Raw genomic sequence first — 12,176 nt, 5'->3', positions numbered from 1 at the left:
TTGCTATTTCTTGCAAATTTAGTATCTTTTTCCCAAATTCGATGTGTTTGTTTTGCGAACTTTACTTTTGTATATATCTCGCAGACTGGTCGTGTTTTTCCAAATTCGTTGTGTTTTGGCAAATATTTGTAAATAAGTTTTATAAAACTGAAGCAGCCACTTTTTTGAATAATTATCTTTTATTCCATGAACATTCATGAAATAATTATTCAAAAAAGAGACTGGTTGCTGTTTTATATAACTTATTTACATTTAACTAACAGTCAGGTTCTAAAATATCCCTAATGGATAAGCATAGTCGTGATCGTTTGTTGCCAAATTCGGTGATATTTTTTGCTACATTCCATGTTTCTCGCCAAATTTCGCGTTTTAGCCAAATTCGATGTTTTCTTCTAAAATTGGTGATTCGTTTTTGCAAAATTCGGTGTTAGTTTTGGTAAAACTTCGTGCTATTTTGGTCGAGACATCGAAGTTTGTTACTCGGCAAATGAACAATTATTTTAAAATTATACGCGAAGAACAGTAGAAGACAAAATGCAATTTTAACCTGCAAGAACTGTCAGTTGTGATTCTCAATAAACTGCCATACTCAAAATTATAACGTTGTATACGGCACATTGGAGGTATCTCTTAAAAATCTCCTATTTCGCTAAATCCGCTAACCCCGCGAAATTTATCGGGTTATAGTTTCCGCGAAATTCTCCTGCCTTTACTGATATCTAGCTCAGACCAGTCGATTAATTAACTAACAATTGTTCAAACTTAATTACTGAGTGTACCTCAAAGTCGAATTTACCTCATGTCCAGTACACTACACTACACGCAGTGTCTCCGTGCAAGTCTCTAACGACTGTAGTTTTCAATGTCGTTTCGCCGCAAAACGAGTACTATGCATGCAAACCAAATGACGCTCGTGTACGTGTGGAGCCGCCGTGCGCCGTGGGAAACAGCAACACCATTTATGATCGTAAATATTACAGATAAGAATATGAGGGTCACTCCAAAAGAAATGCACACTATTTTTTTTAAAATAATCTTTTATTCTACATGTTTGAAAGTTTTACGGTGTGTAGATACATCCTTTAGGAACAATATTTTCATTTCTCCACATAATTTCCATACCTCTCAACTGCTTTAAGCCAACTCGTAACCAGCGTCTGTATACCCGCACGGTAAAATTCTGGACCAGCTGTTGGAGCCACTGTTTGGCAGCGTGCACAACGGAGTCATCATCTTCAAACCTTGCTCCAAGAAGAGAGTCTTTCAGTTTCCCAAAGAGATCATAGTCACATGGAGCCAGGACAGCACTGTAAGGCGGGTGTTTCAGTGTTGTCCATCCGAGTTTTGTGATCGATTCCATGGTTCTTTGATTGACATGTGGCCGTGCATTGTCGTGCAACAGCAAAACATCCTGCTTTTGCCGATGTGGTCGAACACGACTCAGTCGAGCTTGAAGTTTCTTCAGTGCCGTCACATATGCATCAGAATTTATGGTGGTTGCACTTGGCATGATGTCCACAAGCAAGAGTCCTTCGGAATCGAAAAACACCGTAGCCATAACTTTTCCAGCATAAGGTGTGGATTTGACTGAAAAATGATGGAGACATGTTTCATTACCTGTCACAATTATTCCAAAAAATTCATCTCCACGATTCTCGTACTGTTCCAAAAGTTCGATGAATACCGTTTTTCTTTTTTCTTTGTGAGCCACTGTCAACATACTGGGAACCCACCTGGCACAAATCTTTTGTAACGCCAACACTTCCAATATTCTGCAAACACTTCCTTCCCCTATCCCAACGTAGCGTGACAATTCGTTCACAGTGATGCGTGTGTCAGCAGTCACCAATTCGTTAACTCTCTGCACATTGTCTGGAGTGTGTGCCGCTGCGAGGACAGTCCTCAATATTGCCGTGCCCGCTTTCATCACGTAACCTGCTTGCCCACCGACTAACTGTACTGCGATCGACAGCAGTATCTCCATACACCTTTTTCAACCTCTTGTGGATGTTTCCCACTGTCTCGTTTTCACAGCACAGGAATTCTATGACAGCATGTTGCTTCTGACGAACGTCAAGTGTAGCAGCCATCTTGAAGACATGCTGTGACGGCGCCACTCACGGGAACAGGTTGAACGAAGTTTGAAAGCAAGCGGGAAGGATGTATCTACACACTGTAAAACTTTCAGACATGCAGAATTAAAACTGTATTTTTACAAAAATAGTGTGCATTTCTTTTGGAGGACCCTCGTATAACGGTATGTAAGGCGTGCTCTTCTTGGATGAGAGTAGATTCAGTGCGAGTAGTGATTCTGAAAGTGTCCCCATAAGGCTGGAGGTGGCAACGTGTAATGCAGTCAGGAACATCATTCTACGCGACTGTTCCGGTGGTCAAGGTACTATAGTGCGAGAAAGCGTGACGTTCCACGGGCGTACTGATCTCCAAATCCCTCACCGCAGCACACTCACCCATAAACGCTCTTGTGACATTGTATCCCTCCCCATGTGCGTCTGTTCACAGGTGTATTCGGCCCTGACTTCATATTTATGGATGACAATCAGCTGCACCATCGAGGTGCGCAGGTGGAGGATGTCTTGAAAAGAGATGACATTCGGCGAATGGACAGGCCTGCACGTCCACCAGACTGGAATCACACCGAGCATGTGTCTGATGGGCTGGGGAGACGTAACGCAGCACGCGCACATGCAACCACGACCATCCAGCGCTTGTAAATCGTACTGGTCGAGGAATGGACCGCCCTACCACAGAAACCTCTTACCAACCTTGTGACGAGCTTGGGAGCACGTTACAGGGCGTGCATTGCCGTCCGTGGCTCTCACTCAGTTTATTAACCCTCCGCTACTCGCTCGGGTTTTGAGGACACACATACTCGCGCGGAGTACAAATGTACTCCACCATTTTTTTAAAATACGTTTCTTCTCTATTTAATTATTTTATTTGTTTTTTACATCCTTTGCGATGCATGGGCAAATTCGTTACTAATACTTTTGAAACGAGGGAAGGATTTAAACGTTTAATTTTTTAAACGCAAAATGAGTTTTTGTCACTCCACCCATCTTTTACTCATAACATGCTGCATTACACAAGAAGTAACTAAACTATTCAAAATAACTTTAATGAAGAAGCTCATAATACACAAAAAATTAATCACAGTAGACATGTACAATAAGAAATCACGTACAATTCTTACAAACAATGCTAGTTGTCGAATGTTCAGCACACAACCATTCGTTACATTTTGCACACATTCTTCGTGTTGATTTATTTCTTGATCTGCCACATATTTTACAACGTCCTTTGCCCTCTTATTTTTTTAGTTTAGCTATTTCCATCTTTTTTTCTTCTGAGTCCTCTCCTAACATCATCAGTCCTCGAATTTTTAGTTGTCTGGGTATCAAGAACTGCTTCTGCGTTCCTGAATCTGCGGTTTCACCATTTGCCAACTAATTTCGTGAACGAAATCAGCTCGTTTCACTTTGACATAGTTTTTGTTTGCTGGACAAATGCATAAAGCATTCATAGCAGCGATATTTAAAATATTGTAGAAATTTGCTGTTGGTCATCTTTTAGTAATTCTCACTGTATCATAATTTGAACAAAGTTGACCGAGTACGTCAACTCCAACTTTCGTGCGATTGTAGAATGTAACACTGACCGGTTTGTTTTTTGAACTGGTGGACTCGTCAATTGCTGCATCATTGTGCACACTTGGAAGTAAAATTACTGCTTTCTTTTTCCTTTCGCAGTAGGATACAAGTGTTGGATCATGTCTAAAGCCGAAAACAGAAGCGTTTATCCATCGAGATTTGCTGGGTAAAATTTCCTGAGGTATTTTTTTTTTGTTGTGTCTGACTGTTCCAACATAAGTTGTCCTTTTCTGAAGCAGTTCTTGAAACAGAGGATAGCTAGTAAACCAATTATCTACATCTACATTTACATCCATACTCCGCAAGCCACCTGACGGTGTGTGGCAGAGGGTACCTTGAGTAACTCTATCGGTTCTCCCTTCTATTCCAGTCTGGTGTGTTTCGTGGAAAGAAGGATTGTCGGTATGCCTCTGTGTGGGCTCTAATCTCTCTGATTTTATCCTCATGGTCTCTTCGCGAGATATACGTAGGAGGGAGCAATATACTGGTTGACTCCTCGGTGAAGGTATGTTCTCGAAATTTCAACAAAAGCCCGTACCGAGCTACTGAGCGTCTCTCCTGCAGAGTCTTCCACTGGAGTTTATCTGTCATCTCCGTAACGCTTTCGCGATTATTAAATGATCCTGTAACGAAGCGCGCTGCTCTCCGTTGGATCTTCTCTATCTCTTCTATCAATCCTATCTGGTACGGAACCCACAATGCTGAGCAGTATTCAAGCAGTGGGCGAACAAGTGTACTGTAACCTACTTCCTTTGTTTTCGGATTGCATTTCCTTAGGATTCTTCCAATGAATCTCAGTCTGGTATCTGCTTTACCGACAATCAATTTTATATGATCATTCCATTTTAAATCACTCCTAATGCGTACTCCCAGATAATTTATGGAATTAACTGCTTCCAGTTGCTGACCTGCTATATTGTAGCTAAATGATAAGGGATCTTTCTTTCTATGTATTCGCAGCACATTACACTTGTCTACACTGAGATTCAGTTGCCATTCCCTGCACCATGCGTCAATTCGCTGCAGATCCTCCTGCATTTCAGTACAATTTTCCATTGTTACAACCTCTCGATGTACGAGAGCATCATCGCCCGTGATGTTACGTCCTGTGCCTAAAATTGGTTTGATGTGGTGTGGGTTGCCGTTAGAGTGTGAATCAGTGTGTTGTGTCATTAGGTTTAAGTAATTCTGTCTAGGGGACTGATGACCTCCGATGTTAAATCCCACAGTGCCTAGAGCCATTTGAAGCATTTGAACTAATCCGTGATTGACTTTAAGTTATTCCATAATCGCCTCGCTTGTGATCATCGATCACTTGGTCCTCCGTTTCTCTTTGTAGCGTACGATGGTGCAGTGTTGGAATATACTTTGACCTACTTAGGACGTCTTGGTTCACCTTTCCTCCCCATCAATTGGAGAAAAAGTGTTATCCTTCGATAGTCCACTGTATCATTTTGTTTTCACGTGCCGGATGGCGTGCTATGGTAATATGGAGAGGTCATTTAAATCTATACGTGGATTTCAGACATGAACCTACAAACAAACACGAAATTGTTTGAGTAATTTTAAATTTTCTAGGAGATCATGAAAACTTTATGGCTACCCCTCCTATAAGGATGAGATGGAACTTTCAATTGTGTTACACAAAGATTAAATGTTAAAAAACTACAAACATGCAACAGAAGACAGCTTGTTTTTTTAAAAGGAAACATACAGGCACAAAACTGTGGGAACACCGCGTGAACATAAATGCAGGTGCTGGCCAAGCGTGCAGGTTGAGGTGTTATATCTGATCACGAACGGCACCGTGTGTGCTGTGACCTCAGTGCGTTGCGAGTGTCAGTCATGGAAATAACAGTGTTCTGTGTAGTTTGCATTATGTCGGGGCTGAGTGATTTCGAACGTGGGCAAATTGTTGGAGCTTCCCTAAGCACGGGAACCAAAGTGCCTTGGTGTTTCGAGAGGCGCCGTATCTAAAATTTATATTGCATACAGAGAAAGCGGGAAAACATCGTGAGCTAAGTCACAACGCGGACGAAAATGTGTGTTGAGTGGTCACTACTTGAACAGTATTTTGACGAATAATAAGAGGATAGTATCTGCAAAAGTCATTGCAGTTGCAGCTGTCAGCAGCAAAACAGCGCCAAGGGAGTTACAGAAGCAGGGAGCTGCAAGGCGAGCAGGAAATCGAAAACCAGTGCAAACAGCCGTAACAGCAAAACGTGGTGCCGAAGCTATAAAACCTGAACTGTGGGACAATGGAAGAAAGACGTTTGGTCGGAAGACTCTTGTTTAACACTGTTTCCAACTTCTGACCGAGTTTACGTCCCAGGAGTGAAACATTGCGGGGGCTTCGGTGGTGATTTGGGAAGCCACATCGTGGTGTTGCATGAGGCTCATGGGTGCTCTGCAACGTCGCACTACTGCCAAGAATCCTGTGACGATTTTCGCTGATCATGTTGTAACCTTATATAACGTGTCAACCGTGGTAAAAGTAAGAAATGCTCCGAAAGTAATTTAACAGCGGAGTTTCGATTCCGAGAAATGCATAGTGTCTTGTTGGGCTGGTAGCGTAACAGCAAGTGTTAATGCGTGACGTCACGCTGAATGTAATTTTTTTTTTATTTATCGAAACGTATTGTATGTACTGCGATAGTAATATTTGTGGTTTTTAATTTGATTATTTCTTTGAAAAGCTTTTGAAGTAATTGTGTATGATATGAGTAAAAATCATATGACTATTAATCGTATTCGCAGTGATATAATAGTGATTTGACATAGACTTGACTATGAAGAAGTATATTTTTTCTTTGATAAAGACAGAGATGTTAGCACTCTATCAAGTTACTGCGGTGCGCGATAAGTGACTTTCGTGTTTCCGTCCTAAATGATTGCGTAGAGGGCAATTCTAATTAATTATTGAGTTCTTTGAGTGGCAAAAGGAAGAGAGAGAGAGAGAGAGAGAGAGAGAGAGGGAGGGAAACAAAATGGAATACGCTAGCTGTCCTAATAAAGGTCACTTCTTGCGGACTTTATCAGCGAGGCGCGATATATGTTACAAGGGATTGCGCTACAGCATCAATGTAAGCTTCGCTTGAAACGAAGAATTATTGCAGAAAATAATTAGATCGGAAGTTGTTTTGAGAAAGCATATGATTCTGAACTGACTATTAATTAACTATTAGGAAAGATAATCAATTCGTGAGAGAAAAGGCAAATTTCGGGAATTAGATTTGATTGTATTGTTCCTAGCAACGTATCAACAGTCCAGGGTTACGTGTAGCTGGAACGGAGTTATAAGTTGAAAATCCCATACACACACACACACACACACACACACACACACACACACACATACAGGCGAACACTATAAAAATTGGCATTAATCATCACTGAGTTCCGAATGAATGTCATTTTTTTAGCCGAATCAGGACCTCAGTAAAATACAGTTACATGAAAAGACAATTCATGTGTTGCGTCTCATTTCGGTAGAGGACCAACTGTAGAAACTACAATTTCACATCGATGTTATCACTTTTGTCGCAAAAGTGACACTTATTATTTCTTCGTTTCCAGCCGTACTGGAACGAAGGATATAATTTGGAAGTTGTTAATGTTTTGTTGTATATTATGATTTCGAAAAGATAATAAGAAGATCCCCTTCCCCACTTCCTCGAACATACGACCCTGAAGATTTACCGAGCGTGTAAAGAAGAAAGAAGAGAGAACCAAAGAAACCACAACCACTACCGACGGCGACGACTAAGGACACAAGGGGAGGAGACGATACAATGTCCACCCCATAGTACTCAGTAGTGGAGCTGTGTTCCCATACTTTCGCAGTACTGTGACCTCGAGGATGGACTGTCGCATCTCCCTTCACCACATCTCAGTAGTACTGAACGTTTGTGGTTTACTTTGGAGAGAACGGTGCGTGATCGCTGTCCATCTTCAACACCCTCGCCTGAGCTCGCCACTATTTTGCAGGAGAAATGGTGTCAGATTCCCTTTAAAACCACACAGCGCCTTTGTTTATCCATTCCGAGATGATTGGGAGTTGTTCTGATTGCCAATGGTTCCCCTGCATCTCATTACGCTGGATAATGTGTTGTGTTTGTGGTCTTTCCGTATTTTTCTACACCATCCCACCTCCATCCCCTCCCTTGTACGTAAAACAAGAAGTATTTCTAGATCTAAGAGGTCAGTTTTCTCCGTTGTAAGCCACAGTGCAAAAGATAATGAAACTCGAGGCAAAAATTTTAACTCTTCAAATAATTCTAAAACACAGAAAACTTCAGAAGGTAAAATAACGAAAAAACCATTCTGGCTATGTACTGGCAACTTTTGTCAGCTAATGTTGTGGTCTTCAGTCCTGAGACTGGTTTGATGCAGATCTCCATGCTACTCTAACCTCTGCAAGCTTCTTCATCGCCCAGTACCTACTGCAACCTACATCCTTCTCAATCTGCTTAGTGTATTCATCTCTTAGTCTCCCTCTACGATTTTTACCCTTCACGCTGCCCCCCAATGCTAAATTGGTGATCCCTCGATGCCTCAGAACATTTCCTACCAACCGGTCCCTTCTTCTTGTCAAGTTGTGCCACAAACTCCTATTCTCCCCAATTCTATTCAATACCTCCTCATTAGTTATGTGACCTACCCATCTAATCTTCAACATTCTTCTGTAGCACCACATTTCGAAAGCTTCTATTCTCTTCTTGTCTAAACTATTTATTGTCCACATTTCACTTCCATACATGGCTACACTCCATACAAATACTCTCTGGAAGCCGGCCGAAGTGGCCGTGCGGTTAAAGGCGCTGCAGTCTGGAACCGCAAGACCGCTACGGTCGCAGGTTCGAATCCTGCCTCGGGCATGGATGTTTGTGATGTCCTTAGGTTAGTTAGGTTTCACTAGTTCTAAGTTCTAGGGGACTAATGACCTCAGCAGTTGAGTCCCATAGTGCTCAGAGCCATTTGAACCATACTCTCTGAAATGACTTCCTGACACTTAACTCTATACTCGATGTTAACAAATTTCTCTTCTTCAGAAACGCTTTCCTTGCCATTGCCAGTCTACATTTTATATCCTCTCTACTTCGACCATCATCAGTTATTTCGCTCCCCAAATAGCACAACTCCTTTACTACTTTAAGTGTCTCATTTCCTAATCTAATTACCTCAGCATCACCCGGCTTAATTCGACTACATTCTATTATCCTCGTTTTGCTTTTGTTGATGTGTCAGCTACTAGTGCAGTTAAATGTTTACACTTCTACAGTGAGACCGATTCGTTGCGAAGGAAGAGAAAGGTCGCCTGGTGCGCGATGGAATCTGACTGCCAACACAAGTGTGTGTGCGTGTGTGTGTGTGTGTGTGTGTGTGTGTGTGTGTGTGTGTGTGTGTGCGTGTGCCGCTGTCAGTCAGTGCGGCAGTGCGGTGTACCACTGTGGACCACGTTGTCAGCGCAAATATTTGGCCGAGAAGCGACAGTGCGCACTACTCTCTGCTCCCTCCCCCCTCCCCCCATTAATAACACAATCAAACGCCACTAAAGCACTCTGCCCGCACAAAGCGTTCTCCCACTCGATATTTGGCGGTGTGGCCGTCTCTGTACGATTAGCCTTTCTAATCGAGAAAGTGACGCCGATTACTGAATCGACTTCTGCCAGCTGCAGTTTGCACGTTCCTTAATTAAACTGGATGCGATCTTTACACAGCACTTGTGTTCTACAGCAAAATTATTTTATTTTCTTTATTTCTTTAACCTGAATTGATTAGGGGCATTAGACTCTCTCGTACATTTGGACCAGTGTTTCAAGCGTACACTACCTTTTTTTACATCGTAGGTACCTAAGAAATAATTTTAAAATGACACTGTGTGTCTACAGTGTCGATATGAGTAACTAATACCATCAACTAGTAAAGTTAATACTAGCAGTACGTTTACTACTGCTGTTGCCACTAATGTCGATATGGTAATAATAATAATAATAATAATAATAAACAATAACTTAATGAAGCGAATAGATTACTCAAAAACAACGAAGCAAGTGGTGAAGACTGTTACAGAAAAATTACTGAAACGGTCAGAATAAAAAATTGTAAATCATCTACAACTACTTTTTGAGATCATTTGGAAAACTGAAAAGGTTCCATAAGACTAGGAAATAGCGTTAATCTGCCCGCTTCATAAAAAAGGAGACAAACAACATGTCAGCATTTACACAGGACTTTAGCTTCTGCTCTTGGCATTAAAATATTATCAAAAATTCTCCTGGACAGAGTTCTAGAAACTTTAGACGGACATTTGAGAGAATTTCATGGAGGATTTCGAAAGCGAAGATCTTGTAGGAAACAGATTTTTTACTTAAAATCAATAATTCGCCACAGAATGTTAACCAGCAAACCTATAATAGTATCATTCACTTATTTGAAATAATCATTTAATTCGATAGACAGATAAGCAATAGATAACATCGTTAGTGAATTTGGTGTTAAAGCAAAAGTAGAAAACATATTTCATGAAACTACAACAAAGATGCTATCAGTAGATAAATTTATGGGAGAACTATCTCGGCCGTCCGGAGTGGCCGTGCGGTTCTAGGAGCTACAGTCTGGAACCGATCAACCGCTACGGTCCCAGGTTCGTATCCTGCCTCGGGCATGGATGTGTGTGATGTCCTTAGGTTATTTAGGTTTAATTAGTTCTAAGTTATAGGCGACTGATGATCTCAGAAGTTAAGTCGCATAGTGCTCAGAGCCATTTCAACCATCTGAACTATCTCAGAGATTTGAAATAAAAACTGGTGTTAGACAAGTGGATGGCTTATAATCTTTACTGTTTAACTGTGTTTTAAAAGAAATTGTAAGGATCTGGAATTTAGACTTAAAGAGTCACAAAATTGAATCAATAATTCAAGGAAGGTTAACAAAAGTAATTATGCCTCGCTTTTGCAGATGATTTTGCAACATTTTCAGAAAATGTAACAGACGCGGTCATTCAAATAAATCTTCTGAAATAACTAGCAGGTAGAACTGGTCTCAAAATTTCATTTGAAAAAACAAAATTCATGACAAACAGAGAAAATGCACCAAAATCCATGGAAACGCAAAAGGGGAATATACGACGAGTAAGTAAATTCAAATATCTTAGAGAAACTATACAACAGAATGAACTACAAAAATTTGCAGTAGATGTGAGAATTAATAAAATGGAGAGTGCATATGGTTTAACAAATAATATTTACAACAAGAAATACATATTTAGTGAAACATAACTAAAACACTGTACCACAGCAGTACAACCAGAATGTTTATATGGATATGAATAGCCAACAATTAACTATAAGCTGAACAAAATAAAGGCATTTTCAACACAGATAGGTAGAAAAATAATTGGTGCAGTACAAGCTACAGATGGCTGGAAAATGAGAAGTAGTGACGAAATCTACAAAAATATACAGAAAATATCAGACCTTATGGTTACAAGAAGATTACCCTTTTTTGGACACCTCTATCCAATGAATGAGAACAGGCTCACGTAACATATAAAACTACACTCCTGGAAATTGAAATAAGAACACCGTGAATTCATTGTCTCAGGAAGGGGAAACTTTATTGACACATTCCTGGGGTCAGATACAACACATGATCACACTGACAGAACCACAGGCACATAGACACAGGCAACAGAGCATGCACAATGTCGGCACTAGTACAATGCAGGCTGCTATTCTCCCATGGAGACGATCGTAGAGATGCTGGATGTAGTCCTGTGGAATGGCTTGCCATGCCATTTCCACCTGGCGCCTCAGTTGGACCAGCGTTCGTGCTGGACGTGCAGACCGCGTGAGACGACGCTTCATCCAGTCCCAAACATGCTCAATGGGGGACAGATCCGGAGATCTTGCTGGCCAGGGTAGTTGACCTACACCTTCTAGAGCACGTTGGGTGGCACGGGATACATGCGGACGTGCATTGTCCTGTTGGAACAGCAAGTTCCCTTGCCGGTCTAGGAATGGTAGAACGATGGGTTCGATGACGGTTTGGATGTACCGTGCACTATTCAGTGTCCCCTCGACGATCACCAGTGGTGTACGGGCAGTGTAGGAGATCGCTTCCCACACCATGATGCCGGGTGTTGGCCCTGTGTGCCTCTGTCGTATGCAGTCCTGATTGTGGCGCTCACCTGCACGGCGCCAAACAAGCATACGACCATCATTGGCACCAAGGCAGAAGCGACTCTCATCGCTGAAGACGACACGTCTCCATTCGTCCCTCCATTCACGCCTGTCGCGACACCACTGGAGGCGGGCTGCACGATGTTGGGGCGTGAGCGGAAGACGGCCTAACGGTGTGCGGGACCGTAGCCCAGCTTCATGGAGACGGTTGCGAATGGTCCTCGCCGATACCCCAGGAGCAACAGTGTCCCTAATTTGCTGGGAAGTGGCGGTGCGGTCCCCTACGGTACTGCGTAGGATCCTACGGTCTTGGCGTGCATCCGTG

This window comes from Schistocerca serialis, chromosome 9, assembly GCF_023864345.2.
Source record: "Schistocerca serialis cubense isolate TAMUIC-IGC-003099 chromosome 9, iqSchSeri2.2, whole genome shotgun sequence".
Taxonomy (NCBI): Eukaryota; Metazoa; Arthropoda; class Insecta; order Orthoptera; family Acrididae; genus Schistocerca; species Schistocerca serialis.
The sequence above is the reverse complement of the archived record's forward strand: the minus strand, read 5'-3'. Positions refer to the sequence as shown.